Below are 17,766 nucleotides of genomic sequence, written 5' to 3' on the forward strand. Positions count from 1 at the left end.
ATACTTTCAAATTAGTTAATTAACTAAAATAAACCTAAGTTCATTATAATAAATTTCCTGATTCCCCAAAAAATTGTTATTACCAATTGCACTTATCCCTTCTCTCCCACACAATCAATGATGTCCTAAGCTCCAAAGAGAAGTGACTGCAACCATTCCTTCAATGGAGCATCATCATCAGGTAGAAGTGGTAGGATGTTCATTGTGTTGAGACTAGGAGATTTTTACCAGTTCAGATTGTTTAGAAGTTGTGATTTTAATACGGGAACAGAGATGTTAGTACTGTGGGGCATACTTTTTTGTGCCAAGCTTGGATATTACTTACATTGATGTTTATGGTGATTTACAAATTTTTAAATAGGAAAATAAAAATTCTTATCAACTCAAAAGTCATTTTAGAATGTTGTTTTTAAATAGAAAGATAAAAAAATCTTATCAACTCAAAAGTCATTTTAGAATGGGAAGATTAAAAATCTTCTCTAAATGCTCCCGATCTCACTCGTTAGTTGGATAAGACTTGCTCTTTGATCACGTCTTTTCTTAAGATTTTTGTCTCACATATCTTCCAAGAACAGAACAATTGCAGTCAGGTGACAGGCAAAATTAAATACTCTGCGCTTTTTTTGTTTTGCAGTGGCGCTCTATAGATGTCAGGGGACACAGACATCTAAGAGTAGCACTTTCACTTTTTTGAATTCTTGTTTGAATTTTTGTTGTGTGAATTTTTAGGATTAACCCTAAGTAGGTGCTTGGACTTTGGAGTCCAAAATCTTTTCTTTTCACAGCCGGTATTCTTATGCGGAGGTATTGAGGAAAGGCGAACAAGAAATGTTATATTTCTGATAGGATAGAGAGCCTGTATAAGTTTCATTTGTGTTGTGTGGATTGGTTTAGGCAGAAAAAATCTATGATTTATATAATTTTTTTCTATTTGAATGAAAAGCAAAGTTCTTTTTATGTAAATTTTTCTTTTTGAATGAAAACCAAAGTTCGTTTATTTCGGTTAAAAATATGAAAACCAACTGTGAGTTGCCTACACTCACTCAACCATTTCGATGAAAGTTAAACGATGTACTGGACTGAAAGGGATAAGTATGGTAAAACCACACTCATAGGAATCTGCGACTTTGAAAACTGCGGCCGAGAACTGCCACGTAGCCGACAAAATACGGATCTGCTCTTTTCAAGTCTTCGTATTATAATACGGAATCTTCTTTTATCAGGTCTTTGTATTATAATATGGATTCTGCGTTTTTCAGGTCTTCATATTATAATAGTATTAGGTCAACAGTGAGGCTGCTATTGCGCGGTGTCCAACCGTGACAACTTAGTATTCTCCTCATCGTCTGGATCTCATACATGCGTTAAGCGGAGGAGACAGCAATTTGAATGCGTTAATGGAGTCCCATACATGCTCAAATTTGAAACAAATCCCAAGAAATTCAGACTGTGTCATGTATCAGCACTGCTTCAGAGATAGTTAACGTTTTTTGAGATGTCTGAACGGATTTGTCGTTAGGGTTAGAGTTGCATTTTTAAAATCTGACATTAAATTGCAGTTTTGGCATGGCAGAAACTGCAATTTCCAGTTTCCAGCCAATAACATGAAAAAGGGCCACACGAGGAATGGCATAAATAACGGCCTCCAAGGAAATAGTATTTTACTATGTAATCGTATCATGTATGTTGGATTACACACGTAATAGTATAGTACTAAATATTCTAAAATTGTTTTTATGGGAGTAGTCTACCGAGGCAGAAGAATGGCCCGGTTTCCGGTGTCGCCCGGAAAAATCTCCGGCTCCGGCCGCCGCCAATTCCTCTGCTCAGCTCCGCCACCCTCCTCGAGCTCCGCCCAGCGCCGCCGCGAGCTCCGTCCAGCTGGATTCCGTGAACTTCCAGAGATTAACAAAACAGGTATCCGTGGCGCATTGGTAGCGCGTCTGCCTCCAGCTTCGAAAGTTCCGTGTTCGACTCACGTCGGGTTCAAATTTGCGAGTTCGTTTATTTTGCTTGTTCGATTCACGTCGGGTGTATAACACGATGTCTTGGACGCGGATTTTGATTGGCAGGGAAGTGTTGCAGAATGCATGGGATCTACTGAAAGTATTGCATGCGAACTTCAGATTGTTGGGCTTCGGAACTGTTTCTTCCTCCGTTAATGCAATCGACGGCAAGCTTATGCTTGTGTGCACAACTATGACTATGACAAGCCCAAAGATTATTGATATGGCAAATGGAAATGGACATCGATTAAAGCTCTGAGAGATTTTTCTAATTACAGGATTGGATTTGGCATAATTTGCTAAAACCCTCATGACTCACCAATAGGTAGATGCTGTTTTCCGAAGAGCTGTGGAGTGTCCTGAATCATGAAGATGGGATCATTTTAACCCTCATGATTCAGGACACTCCACAGCTCTTCGGAAAACAGCATCTATCTATTGGTGAGTCATGAGGGTTTTTAGGAAATTATACCAAATCCAATCCTGTAATTAGAAAAATCTCTCAGAGCTTTAATCGATGTCCATTTCCATTTGCCATATCAATAATCTTTGGGCTTGTCATAGTCATAGTTGTGCACACAAGCATAAGCTTGCCGTCGATTGCATTAACGGAGGAAGAAACAGTTCCGAAGCCCAACAATCTGAAGTTCGCATGCGATACTTTCAGTAGATCCCATGCATTCTGCAACACTTCCCTGCCAATCAAAATCCGCGTCCAAGACATCGTGTTATACACCCGACGTGAATCGAACAAGCAAAATAAACGAACTCGCAAATTTGAACCCGACGTGAGTCGAACACGGAACTTTCGAAGCTGGAGGCAGACGCGCTACCAATGCGCCACGGATACCTGTTTTGTTAATCTCTGGAAGTTCACGGAATCCAGCTGGACGGAGCTCGCGGCGGTGCTGGGCGGAGCTCGAGGAGGGTGGCGGAGCTGAGCAGAGGAATTGGCGGCGGCCGGAGCCGGAGATTTTTCCGGGCGACGTCGGAAACCGGGCCATTCTTCTGCCTCGGTAGACTACTCCGTTTTTATATATTGTTGGATTTGAAGCACTTCATATTTAACAATATACCATATTTATTACTCTGTAATCTCCGAACCAGCTAGCAACAAAAGCCAAAAGTTGGCAGACTGTTGTACGATTGAAAGTTTGTTTCCAGGATTAGAATGATAAACATTCTGTTTGCGACATCTAAATTAACAAACTCTGATACCGTTTACCAGGGATCAGAGTTTAAAATATAATTTTATAGGGAGTTGTTTTTAGTGTAATTTTTTGGAAGTTTTTAAGGTGGTTTTTTCTGGTTAAATTTCTCTAAAATCAAACGCCATAAGGGTTTTCTAGGGTGTTGAATCCATATAGTCAAAAAACTAATTTAAATAACATAAATTAAGATTTCACCTCAAATTTTTCCACCCTTCCGGCTCCACAAAGTTCAAAACGTCGCACTAAAGACAACTCCATTTATAATCTTAAGAAACAATAAATTTTAGAAGTTTTTTTGAAATATGTTTTTTTTCTAATTTATTTAACTTTTCTTTTTTAAATTTATTAGAATTAAAAATTTAAATTATTGAATATCATAAGAGTTTTTTCAAATAATAAATCAAAGACATCATTAAAAACCAATTTTAAATAATAATAAATTTAACAATTTAAAAAAAAAAACTCTAAAACATATAATAATTAAATAACAATTTTACAAAATAAAAATAATAATTCAAATACAAATTGATTAATTATAAAATGGTACAATATTCTTTGATTTTGTCTTAACACCACTTCAAATAAACCTCCTCCAAAAAAGCAAAAATTAAACCATACCAGTCATTTATATCATGTTAATACAAAATTACATAATAACATAATTCTTTGATTTAGTTTTCTTTGATTTTATCTTAACACCACTTCAAATAAACCTCCTCCAAAAAAGCAAAAATTAAACCATACCAGTCATTTATATCATGTTAATACAAAATTACATAATAACATAATTCTTTGATTTAGTTTTTTTATTTTATTTTATTTTATTGGATTTAAAATGGAATACTAAAAATTTAAAATTACAATCAATTTTATGCATTTGTAATTATCTTATTTTATGGAGTTAAATGTTTAGGTCGCTATTTGAAAATGGATTATATTTATTTCGATTTCTATGGTTATATAATACTTTAGTTCAATATTATAGAAATATATTTTTACTGGTTATTTTTTTTATAATTTTTTTATTTTTATGTTTTAATTAACGAATTATGAAGAGTTAGTGACCTACCTTTTATATTTTTGTTAAAATGTTGTTTTGAATAATTTTATATCGATATAATTTTACTTTCCCATTAAAATGTTATGATAATTTTTTTATTACTTTTAGAATTTTACTTTTCCATTAAAATGTTATAATAATTTTTTTTATTATTTTTATTTTTAAGAATAGTTATATTAAATTTTTTAATTTTTTTTATGTGTAAGAATAAATTTATATTGATAAATTTTACTTTCTTATTAAAATTTTATAATAAGTTTTTTTTATTTTTATTTTTACAAAATTTTAAATAATTGATAATTTATAAAACAAATTTATTTATTCAATTTTCTATTTGTTAATCATTTCTAACCTTTTTCCGAAGAAAAAATCAAAAACTTTTCATTAGCAAAATAAAAAGTTTACATTCTGTTTGGATCACTTCCGTAGAAGTTTGCTCGGCTGGAGCTGTGCCCAAAACTGGCTGTACTTGTTTAGTGCTTGAAAAAAACTTCAGCAACTGCTCTATCAAGCATGACTGTCCATCATTTTCCTTTTTTCAGCTATATTGTAAGAGCCATACAATTTTAAAAGCACAAAATGGGGTCTCCTTCTATGAAGGAAAACAACCCCGGAAAACAAAAACGGTGCATATGATCATTCCGCTGTGTGGATTATGTTTGAGTTTTGAAACCTTACTATTGCGGCCGGTAGCAGATATATACAAAAAAGAAATATGGAAACAGTGTCTTTGAAACTGTAATTATAACAAATGATGGGGACCCAGCCCACGTGTCCCTCACTCCCAAACCTTACGTGGACTTGTGTGATTATTTCGTAATTGGATATTTGTTTGATTGTGCTTTTATGAATTAGGTGATATTTAATCACCCGCCTGTACTTCTCCGCCTCTCCACGCTCCACCTGTCCGTCTCGGGATTTGGCAAAACCCTAATTCTCACTTGGCCCTTTTCCCCAGCTAGTTCGCGCTCATTTGGTCATTTTCACTGTTATGTTTGCTCTCTGTGGCTCTGCTCTGGTTTTCGGCTCTGTATATGGGTTTTGTTACTCTCTGCAATGTTCCGCTCTCTGTGGTTCTGCTCTGGTATTCGGCTCTGTCTATGGGTTTTGTTCAGAGGTTCGGCTCCGTCTCGGTGGGAAGCTCAAGGTTGCAACTCCGTCTCTGGTTTCAACCCATCATTCAACTTCGTCTGCTCAGGTAAGGGTTTCGTTTCATGCTGTATGCTCTTGTCCTCAACTCGAATTTCGCCTAACCCTTCACAGCTCCTCTGTGGTTAGGTTGTCACTGAGCTTCTGCGACTTATGGGCCTGGTTACAACTGGTAAGGTTCCACACCGTGGCTCTATACGGGTCTTTCCTCCCTCTGTTCTTTCTATTCGTCTTTCACTGAGCTATTTGCTGTTGCATGAGTTTAATTACATCCGCGACCCTAACAATATATGTCACGGTGGTTGCAGGTAACTGGTTCCGTGGCCTTGCAGGGGATTCGACCGCCTATCCTCCGGGTAGCTCTGTTTCTATTCCACCCTTTTCTGTGGCTTTTGGTCTGCACTGTATTTGCTTGCTATGGTTGTCTGTACACGTTAATGAGTCAAGTCTGTGTGAGGGTTCAACCCGCTTTTGTGATTCAGAGGGTTTCTGTGCTAATTTTCGGTTAATGCTCTGGTCCTTGGCTCTCTCGTCACTCGGTCATTCTATAGCAGTGCTAGGTAGTCTTATGAGTTCTCGCTTTCTTGGCCGTTGGCAATTTTATGACCGGCAAGATTTATACACAGCGAATGTAATAATTTTGGGGTTTCAGTGTCGTTGCTTACCTGTGGTTTGAGGACCGTGGTTTTCTTGCTTGATAGCCCGACTCCTTTCGTTCTTCACTTGACCTCGGCTTCGGCTGGTCGTGAGACGCTTGTAATTGGAATACCCTGTTACTGTGTCGACCTGCAATGTATTTTCATGAACAGAACTTGATGTATGTGTGCGTTTACCTCTCGGAGTAATGATACTTGGTTACAATACTACTTTGCAATGTGTGAATATAAACAGTAAATGAAAATAGATGAATGTGCGTGGACGCTGTGTGAAACTCTGTCACGGTTGTATTTGTATTAGATGTAATGAAAAGAATTCACTGTATATGCAAGATATATCTTCGAGGACATAAAATCACAATCTGTAAATTTATTTAGGATGCACTGAACAATATATGAAGGAAAAGAATTGTATTCTGCTATTTCTCTTTTTTTCAATGTCACACTCCAGAACCTTTTACATGTATTTTTCCTGTCTTCTTATACAATAGTTCAGTAGTTAGGTAACTGTTAGTTAGTTCCAGATTACAGTTTACTTGACAGTTACTCCAGTTACGTGACTTGGCTATTGTTTGTTTGTCTGATGCTTTACAATGATTTATGGTCTTTTTGTCTAATTCTCTAATAATCTTAATTCAAAGCCTATAACTACAAGCCCTTAACAATTTTAGTTAGGACCTGTTATTACAATTGCAACAGAAACAAGTTAATAAGACACTTAAGCTAGTAAACTAAATGCTGTAGTTTAATCCTTAAAGAACAAAATGATAATATAAAAACAAAAACTATGACAGTCTTGCTGTCCAACTGTTGAAATATTCACTTCTCCCAATCTTCTTCAGAAACCTGGTCTGCCTCTTCTCGGTCTGTGCCCTGTCGACCAGATGCTCCTGCATCAACAAAACTGTAAAAGATATACGAGAGGAATCGAATCCCCGTTCATGTAGTTAATCATTTCTAACCTATATAGGAATCTCTATATAATAACAATAACAAGCATTAGTGTAAATAGATATAATGTTAAGTCTACTAATGAAACCACACCTACCTCATTTTTGCTAACATCATAAAGCAGGAGGTTTGTGGTGGTGGTGGTGGTGGTGGTGGTGATGATGATGATGATGATGATGATGATGATGATGATGATGATGGTTGCGGAAACTACTTAAACTTTTAACTTTCTTTCAAAATTCTTTAGTGAGGTTTGGACCTTATCTTGCACAACCGTATAAAACTATTATGTGTATCAATGTTTTGAAGAAGAGTTTCTTAAATTCAACTTAGCATTTCACTTTGATGATATTATTTTGGAGAAAATATAGAGTTTTGATAACTCATAATAAATATGTTTACAATTAAATGTTCCAATTATATTTAGAATCAAATTCAAGGCACAAATACTTCTAAAAGTCTAATTTGTATTTTTGAATATCATGATTATATTCCTATTCCAAATATATATTTTTTTTAATTAAATCTCATTTAATATATCAAAATATCATTTGCATAAATAAATATGTATATGCCTACTCCTCATCTTTCATATCTAGTTTTCTAGCTCATGTACATTTGGTAAATATAATTCCTACTTGTCTCAGTTGTGATTTACTATATATAAAGAAGTCTATTCCTATTATCTATGAGTTGTTTAGATTTAGTTGTTTCCTAGATTGGTGTGTATTTGAGATATTCTCTTAACCAAGTGATTGAGTGTCCAAGATAGTTTACTTATCTTCAGACTATACTTCATATATATATATATATATATATATTTGATGAATGAATCAAGTGTGCATCATCAAAATTTATCTTGTATCAGAGCTCGTGACGGCCTGAGCCTTCGCCCCTCTCGCCGATGGAAATAAGAGTATATGTATTTGTATTGGGTGTCTTGCCTTTATATTTTTCCATCAGATTAAGTGATTGTGTTGCTGCGACTTTGGAAGCACCGTTAGCCCACCTATTGAAGAAGAAAATCGAGATATGGATTGTTTCATGTATTTCATACTTGTAGTAGTCTAGATGTGCTGAAGACAAAATACACATTTTTTTGTGAGAGATAAAAGGAGAAACATCCAGCAAATAGTTGAGGTTTTGTCTCATTGAGCAACTAGTGATGATTGAGATAGAGGGCTCGAGTGTTGAAGACATGTTTGAGGAGCAACAATGTATGACATTGAAGCCCATAAGATAAGCTGCATCATTAGCAATTTCTTTTGTTTTATGAGAGGTAAAGAAAAACTAGGAACAATCATTCAACATGGGTGAAGATGAAACCAAAACTTCCACTATGCCACAAATTAGTATATGCTTTGATGAAATGAACTATCCTCTTGAATTCTCTTGTTTTTTTAACTTAAACATGTTAAGCTTGATCAACTTAATATGTAAATGCAATTTGTTAGAATTGATCACTCTAACAACTGCAAATTGGAGTTAGAAAGATTTAAGATGAACACACCAAGTTTATATGTGATTTTAGAAGTAGTTGGTGAAGTGTGATGGTGGTAGTTGACATTAGTTGGTTGAAGCAACAATAGATGGACAAACAAGGTAGATGATTGTGTGTTGAAATAAATCAGACTTAATACTATGTTGTAATATGAATCACACATGTATTAGTAAGAAATTGTAATGTTTTGTAGTGGTCCTTGGAAAGTATGTATTTGGTAACTCCATGAGTGAGTTGAAGTGTGTAATGCAAGCCTGATAAAGCATGTGTACCCAACGAAATTCGTGACAATCTTAAAAATGATTAAAAAATTAAGTATTTGTGCATCATCAAAATTTATCTTATATAAATAATTCAAACAATATTAATTAAATGAAACATCTACAACACTGTCATTATTAAATTAATATTTTCTTATTTTTCTATCATCTATAAATACTACCAATTCTACACTACTTTTTATATAAATTGAAAACTAATTTTATATAATCCAATAACTTTATTGATAATTTTTTAAAATTTCATTTAAAAAATTTATCCAGCCCGAGATCTAAAAGAACCTACTTAAGAAAAACAACCAATATCACATTTCTCTTATAAGTTACTAGGTTATCAGAGATGGATTGCTAACATAGAAAACCATTATGGATTGATTAGATAAAAAACCACTCGAGAAGAACTTTTAATATTAAAGAATCCTTTACGTTATTTATTTATTTTCTTCTCTATAATGGTTTCCAAATAGTTTGGAAACCAGTAAGCTACGGTTCGATGGCTATTAGATATTATTTAGTTCATCACTTTACATAAACCGATATCATTTTCTAATCCGTTTATTGTTTCATTAAACATATCCTTGACAAACGCATGCGAAACTAAATATAATATTTTTATGATTTGATTAAAAATACATGTAAAACTAAACCTGCTTATTGGAGTTATCTCTATGACCATCTCAAATCATATACCCTTCCACTCAGTGAAATGAATATACTTATATTCATTTCCAAGAAATTTATGTTCAGTCCTTTCCAATAATTCTCCTATTGGTATATGTTCATATTACAGCTAGTAAATAAACTAGATTGGTATATGTTCATCTTACAGCTAGTAAATAAACTAGAGTATATATGATGAATCGATACAACTATCATATGAGTAAATACACTGCAGTATGAGGAACTCGAACCAAATTGTATCAAAAACCAAACCCAAAACCAGACACCATCCTACGGTCAGATCGAGTATCGACTTTTTATTAATTTATTTCTGCATGTTTAATTTAGTTCAGGAGTGTACGAGGTAAATATTATATCATTTAAGCGTGATTCACGGATTTCTCAAAGGAATATTATGGTCAATCACATCACGCATCGACCAGCCCTCCAAGGAATATTGAATTAAGAAGATATTATCACTCTTTTGAATATTAATAGGGCAAAATTGATAGTGCAAAATTTTACATGATCACTCTTTTGGATGGTGGTGTAAATGGATGGCCATTGGTGGATAAGGTTACTAACCTGAAACTTTTAAAAGAGGGTCCATCCTTATATATAAAAAAGTTTTTTAAGTATTAATTTCATGCAAAGCTTTATTGTATTTATTTTGGGAATAAGATCATTATAATAATTTACATTTTAGTTGAGTGGTATAGAATTATTTTGGAAAAGAAATTAATATATGGGTAGAAAGTTATGATAAAAGAGTTAAAGGTCAAGTTATATTTAGAAGAAATCATTGTAGACCACCTAGTTATTCTTAAGATCAATGCGAATGAGTAACAATAATGAAACTAATATCTTTTGTTGTAAAGATAACTTTAGAAAATTATTGATACCATTAAACTTGTGGAGGAGGTTGGATGAGGGTGGTTGTGACAAGGTTGTATAAGAATGTTATTGCCATGTTTAGGACCTTTGTGGGTTGGTGGAAGAAATTAACCACAATCTTTGAATCAAGCAAAGTTGTCTCTTTTCCCTACCCTTTTTGACATGTTTGTTAACAAGTTAGAAGAATGTTGGGAAGATTCATGTTGTATTGGCTTTATGCTCATTGGTGAAATCATAACTACTCTACTTTATGTTGACAATATTGTTCTTTTGACGATGATTCATTGCTATCTTGGCAAGAAAATAAGAATCCTCCAAGAGTTTTGTTCAAAGATGGGTATGATTGTTATTGCTTGACAAAATATTAGTCAAGATATTTAAATCTAGAAAGATCACATATGATACTTTCATCTATACTAATGAAAACTAAGAGGAAGTCCCTTCATGCAAATATCTTGAATCAATATCCATGACAAGCTCAACTATAATTATAGCATTGAGAAAAGGACAAAGAAAAGATGGAAAGCTTACTATGAGCTTGAAAGTAATTATAAGTTAGTAGATCTTTGGATTTGGGATCAAAAGAAACTACTCTTTGAGATTCTCATCACTCATTATATTTTATATGGATGTGGGGCTTGGGGTTGCAATATCTGCAAAGAATGATGAAGGAATATAGAACATATCCAAAAGCATTTTATAATCTACAATCTTAAGATTGAATAAAATACACCTTGTCATAACCTCCCGATTGAAGCAAGTATTTATCCCATTAACAACATAGCTATGACTAGGTATCTTACATATAACAATAAGTTAAACAACAAGGAATATGAGGGGTTTCCTAAAATTGCTTCTAACTCTAGCCAAAACCACCATCTTCATCTCAAGTAGGGGTGGCATTAGGATTTCGGTTTTGAGTAGACAATTGGGAGATAAAGGAGGAGACCATTTTGGAAAATAAAGATAATATTAAAAATATTATCACATAAAAAAATAGGGAGAAATTGTGGGATGATAAAAATATAAAGGGAAAAAGAAGACTAAAATATTATAAGAAGGTGGTATCATGAAAATAAAAAATATCTCTCTATCTTGACAAGTATAAATAAGAAATTAAACATTGCTTAAATAAGAAAAAAAATTATGAGCTTCATAATGATTTAGAAGTTGGTCAATTTTGAAAACACCATCAGTGAAAGAGTCCATCATCTTTACGACAATGAGAGGGATAAAGATGAAAAACACTTTCTCTTAAATAATCTTACCTTCTTAAGATTCAATAGACCATTTTGGTCTTAGTGGATCATTGTTGTCATCATAATCATGAACAACTACATTGTAGTTGATCTTCAATATCCTATTAATATGGTCGTCATAGAATTTGAATTATTATATTGTACTCAATTTAGACTTAGGTTGATTGGGTCATAGTTTAATAAAGTGACATTTTGTTATTTTTAATAATTTTCACTTGGAAATATTTAAAATTGAAAAAAAAAAAATTGTTGAATTTATATAATTAAAACATCCCAATACTTTGTGTTAATTCATTTTTTATATTTAAAAATACAATTTTAATAATAAAACATTGAAATCTCATCAAAATCATACTGCCTAATTTTAAAAAATTACTAAATTAATCACTTAAACATAACACTAAAACTTAAACTTTTAACAATTTCAACATCTCTCAACAAAAATGACTATATCACATTACTATCTCAAACCAGCCTCTTGCTAAATTGACAAATTTAATGTGTTTTGTAAATATATTGCAATTTCAATGATAATATGCGGTAGAAAATCCATTGGCTCTACTTCAAACCAATATTTTGCCAAAATTCCTTCAAACCAATATCTCCCCAAAATTGGACATATTTAACTTCGTTTTGTAAATATGTGCGCAGTTTTAAAAATCATATTTGGTAAAGAATCCAAAGAAATGTGTAGAATTCCAATATTAATATTAACAAAGTGCTGACATTAACCAACGAATACAACCATGACCATGGAGAATGATTGGCGTATGTGTTGGTTAAGGTTTTCCTTTAACACAATGGCTTTGCTTTTTTTTGTTTTATAGGTTTAAATACGATTTTTCAAGTTGGGATTGTCTCGGTAACCAATACACTTTTCAGGTTTCCCCTTTAGCTCATCATTAATTGCTTTTTATCATGCCAAGATAAAGAAATTATGTCAGAGGGTTTCTTACGCTACCAAGATCCAAAGATGTAGCTAAAGCCATGTTTTTTTTTCATATTATTATTTATTCAATTTCCATTATAATTTAAAAAAAAATTAGTTAATAGTGTATTAGAGGGTTTTATTGAGAGCAATATCATATCTTTTTTTTGTGTAAATCAGAAGTTTATATTATAGCACAAAATATGGTAAAAAAAATCTGCCTAGGCAGATCGAAAAGCACTGACAGACTAGAAACCAAAACCACATCATCTGCTCCGAAAGTTCAAAAAAAGGCATAGTGCACACCGCGCAGGGTGGCCAGAACTAGGAGTTGATGCCCATTTACCTGACACTATCAAAACTTGACAGTACATAGCAGCAACACTGAAAAATAGAAGGCCGAAGCATGGAAAGAGAAGAGGAAAACAGAAAAAGGGACGACTCTAGATGGACTTGCCCATGCGACTGATTGTATCCAGACCCACCTCCAGAACATGCTTATCCACTTTGGCTTGCAGGGCTTCGATTGGCTCGTTCTCCTGCACTTTTGTCGTGGTCTACTGCTGATTCAAGGGGTCTGGGTTCACGGTATTCCTCAGGATCCTGATAAGCAAAGTGAGCTTTTTGTTGACTGTTTCAACAGCTTCGTGCACAGTTGTGATTCTGCAGTCCAACGAACTGTTGTAATCGATGATTTTTGCCATTTGGGCTTCCGTCAGGTTCACCTCATTCACCACTTGCTGTTTTTCTTTCTCGATAGACTCCAGGGCTTTTGCAATGAGAGTCTTGATGCGCCAGCTCTCTGCTTTCGTTCTGACAAATTGCGTGGCTCTCTTCGAAGGAGTGCCAGGGTCCTGCACCCAATCAACCTCTTCCGCTACATTCTCCTGAGTGCGCCCAGCTTCCTCCTGTTTAACCTTGGCTTCCAGCTCGGCAACCTTGCATTTATTCTTGCTTGTTGTTCTAGTTTCATACCTTCTCTTCGCAGCGCGCATATCCTGATTTGCAGCTGAGCAGCAACAACTCCCCGCGTCAATAACTAGCGCTCTGTGCTCGTCCCAGCTAATACAATTGCCGATGAAGGAGACATGCTCAGCGCTATTTTGAACAACTATGGATAAAACAGGGTACCTGCTCTCTGATATATAGTGCACTCCCTTGTAGTTTCTCATGAAGTCTATCTCAATCCAGCAAGTAGTTGGTGTACTGTTGTAATAAATTCGGTTGAAGTTCGCACAGGCCGAGCCGCTCCAAGCCGAGTGAACATAATTGTAGCTTATCTTCATCCATACTAAGTTGTGCCAGGTGTCCCGTTCTTCTGAGCTATTGCTATGGTGATTTATGTGGTTTGATTTTTCATGATTGCCAGCAAAGCTGGCCTCCTTGTGCCATGACTCAGGCCAATCTGCTCCTCCCGAAATCAACATAAATGTTGCTGATGTTTTCCCATACGGAGCCGTCCCAGGTGTCTCATCTCCTGTACTGCTGATGCGGTGGACTCTGTGGCGTGATCTGTTATGATTGTCCTCCTGGCTGGCCTGCAGCCGCTAAGAATGCCACCGCCACTTTTGTCCTCTCATCCAGCCTCCGTGGATATTACTGCTGTCGTAGCCGGTTTCTCCAAACCTCCGGTGCCGTGACCAGAAACCGTTATCGGCTAGGCTCGATCGGCTTCGGTTAAGTCCTTCTTTGCCAGCTGTGCGCATGTCGCTTTGAGAATTGGGCAGTCCACCTCCTGCCAACAGCTGTCCCAGACTTTGTCCTGGTTGTCCACGCCGTAGTTTGCCAAGTGGTCTGCCAGCCCGTTTGCTTTCCTTCTGATCATTTGGAACACTAAACCTCTCATTCCTGCCATCAGCTCCGCGATGTTCTCAGTGACCTTAGCCAACCTCCAGTGTTTAGTGGCTTTGCTGGCCCTGGTTCCTGCTTGAATGCGTTTGGCCATAGTGATGACTAGTGAAGAATCCCCTTCTACAATTACATTACCTCTTCGAATTGTCCTTAGGATTCTCAGACCTTGTTCGAGCACAGCAAACTCCATTTCGTTATTTGTGCTTTCTCCAAGCGCCCTACAGTAGATATGTAAAATTTCTCCGGCCTGATTACAAATTACGCCTCCGATGCCTGCTATGCCGGGGTTGCCCCTCGAGGCCCCGTCAAAATTCAATTTTAGGCCTACATTCGGCGGACATTGCCATCTGATAATTTGCGAGGAAGGTTGTGACCTGTTCCCCGAAATCGATTGATTGTTGGATACCTCCAGATGAAAGCTCTTCAGGATACGTAAGTCCTGAGCCGACGGTTTCTCATTCGGTTCTTCTTTGCACTTTGTCTAAATGAGCTGTTGGATGTTAATTAAAATTGATTCTTTGGCAAATTCTATATTTCTGAGTTCCTCTTGAAATATTCTGCGGTTGCGCTCCTTCCATATTGTCCATAATATGAACCCTGGGGCACATTTCCATATGCTGTCGACTCTTCGAATGCGAGAAACGTTTTTCCTCCAATTGATGATAGTTCCATGAATGGATTCTCTGTCACGGTCGGAGGCACCTAGCAGTCCTTCCATCCAGTTCTATAGCTGGTTAGCCCACTCGCAAGAATTGAAAAGGTGATTCATGGTTTCCGCTGCCTCCGTGCACAATGGGCACCTTGAGGGTCCCCTGAAACCTTTTTTAAGCAGGTTTTCCCAGGTTAGTGTTTTCTTTCGCATAAGAAGCCATAAGAAGGTTCTAATCTTCGGCCAAGAGAGGTTGTCCCATACCTTGTCGGACCAGGGCACAACTTCAGGCTGCTCTTCCTTTTCTATAATACTCCTGGCCTCTTTCAGGGAGAAATTTCCGTTGCCATTCGGACCCCATCTCAGCTTATCATTCTCTTCGGCTCTCCGAATTTTCCTTTTAAGAATTTTGTGATTCAGAAGCTGAATATTTTCCTGAATATTTTCGTTATTGCCTAAATTGAAAACCAACCACTCCCTCCATTCCGCATCTCTGCTGATTGGGTTCCAGTATTGATTGACTCTGTATTTTCCCTCATTTTGATTCATTTGCTTCAGGGGTAAAAGCTCTGGGGATTCCAATTTAGGGGATTGTTGCCAGGCATCCTCCCAGAAAAGAGCTTGAGTTCCATTACGTATCTCCCAGAAACTGTGTTCCTGAACTATGCTTCTGTTGTTTTTGGCATGATTCCATATTGGCGAGCCATCAGGAGCGTCCTGTATTCTAATACGGTCTAGATTATTACAATTTGGCATATACTTTTCCTTCCAATGATTAGCCCAAGGTAGGCTTGTATCAGTGATCCATTTCCACCAGATTTTGGCTCCACATATTCTATTGACCACTGAGGGGTCGACCAGATTGAATCCCCCCCTATCCTTTGGTTTGCATAATTTCTGCCAAGCAACCAGAGACCATTTTTTCTTGTCGCCGTTTCCACTCCATAAAAAGGACCGTTGGATAGTTCTCATTTGATTCATGATTCCTTTTGGTGCTGGGAGAATTGATAAAAGATATTACGGAATGGCCTGCAGGACAGCTTTGGTTAATATGAGTCTGCCTGCGAAATTTAGAGCTCTATTTGTCCAGTGCTTGCATTTCCTCTCCATACTGGCCAGAACTTTCTCCCAATGAACCTTTTGCCAGGGTTTGAGTGTGAGAGGGGCTCCAAGATATTTTGATGGCAGGGATCCAATTTTAAATCCCAGAAGCCGAGACAGGTGAGACTGGATAGCCTGATGCGTGTTAAAAAAGAAAATTGTAGACTTGGAGAAATTGATCTCCATGCCCGAGGCTCTGCTGAACATGTTGAGGATGTCCCTGTAAGCAAGTGCTTCTTTCACTGTGGGAACACCATGTAACATGGTATCATCCACAAACTGTTGATGAGTCGTAGCTGGAATTGACCTTATAGGTTGTAGACCTTTAATTTGACCCTCTGCTTTTTTCTTGGCTATAATTCTGCTCAGGCCTTCCATGAGAATAACAAACAAGAAAGGGGAAAGGGGATCACCCTGTCTGATGCCTCTTGAGGGACTAAAGGGGGCTGAGAGAGCGCCATTCACAAGGATAGAGAGTCTAGGAGATTTAATGAGAGCTAATACCCATTTAATCCATTGCCTACTGAATCCGAATGCTTCTAAAACTGCTTCCAGGTAAGTCCAGCTTACTTTGTCATAAGCTTTAGATAGATCTAATTGCATAAGCATTCCTGCTTCTTTCCTCGATTGAAGTGAATGAATCATCTCCTATGCCAGCAAAATGTTATCTAAAATTTGCCTGCCTTTAACGTAGCCAGATTGCTCCTGCGATATTATGCCCGGTAGGATTGACTTCAGCCTATTGGCAATGACCTTGGATATGATTTTGTAGATGACATTACATAGAGCTATGGGCCTAAATTTTTCCGGTTTATTTGCTTCTTCAACCTTGGGTATGAGAGCAATGAAAGTTGAATTCAAAGATTTCAGGATGGATTTGGAACGTCTGGAATCTTCCACTACTTCCCATATTTCCTGCTTGACAATATGCCAGCAGGCCTTGTAGAAGTTGATGGTGAATCCATTGGTCCTGGTGCTTTGTCGCTGGGCATGCTCCTTACTGCCTCCTCAACTTCTTCCAAAGCAATTTCTCTCCTTAGGGCCCAGTTCTGATCCTCTGTAATAGATTTAGGAATGGCATTAGTAATTTCCTTGATGGCTTCCTCTCTATTGATACCCGGTTCTTGTGCTATAAAGCTAAAGTGATTCGATAACAAAGCAGATATTTCGTTATGATTCTTAAGGATTTCTCCTTCGTTGTTTTTTAATTCTAAGATCTTGTTGGCACTTCTATAATCCATGGCCAACCTATGGAAGAACTTAGTATTTTGCTCCCCTTCCTTCAACCATTGAATTCTCGACTTCTGCCTCCATAAAGATTCTTCCTGCTTGCATCTGTTATGCCATTGTTGAGTGAACTCTTTTTCTTGCTCAAAGGTCTCCTCACTTCTACTTCCTGCCGCACCATCCCTTTGAATTTGTTCTAGCTTGTTTTCTAGGATGATTTTCTCCTGAAAGATGTTTCCAAGCACTGTTTTATTCCACTCTTTTATCCTGTTTTTGATGTTTTTTAGTTTCTTTTGAAGGTTGAACATTTTGGAGCCCGTTTCATCCAAAGGTTCCGACCACCACTTTTCAACCATCGAGAGAAAGTTAGGATGGTCTAACCAAA

This window comes from Pinus tabuliformis, chromosome Q, assembly GCF_031772625.1.
Source record: "Pinus tabuliformis cultivar Carrire ecotype Pingquan chromosome Q, CPIR1, whole genome shotgun sequence".
In the NCBI taxonomy this organism is placed as follows: domain Eukaryota; kingdom Viridiplantae; phylum Streptophyta; class Pinopsida; order Pinales; family Pinaceae; genus Pinus; species Pinus tabuliformis.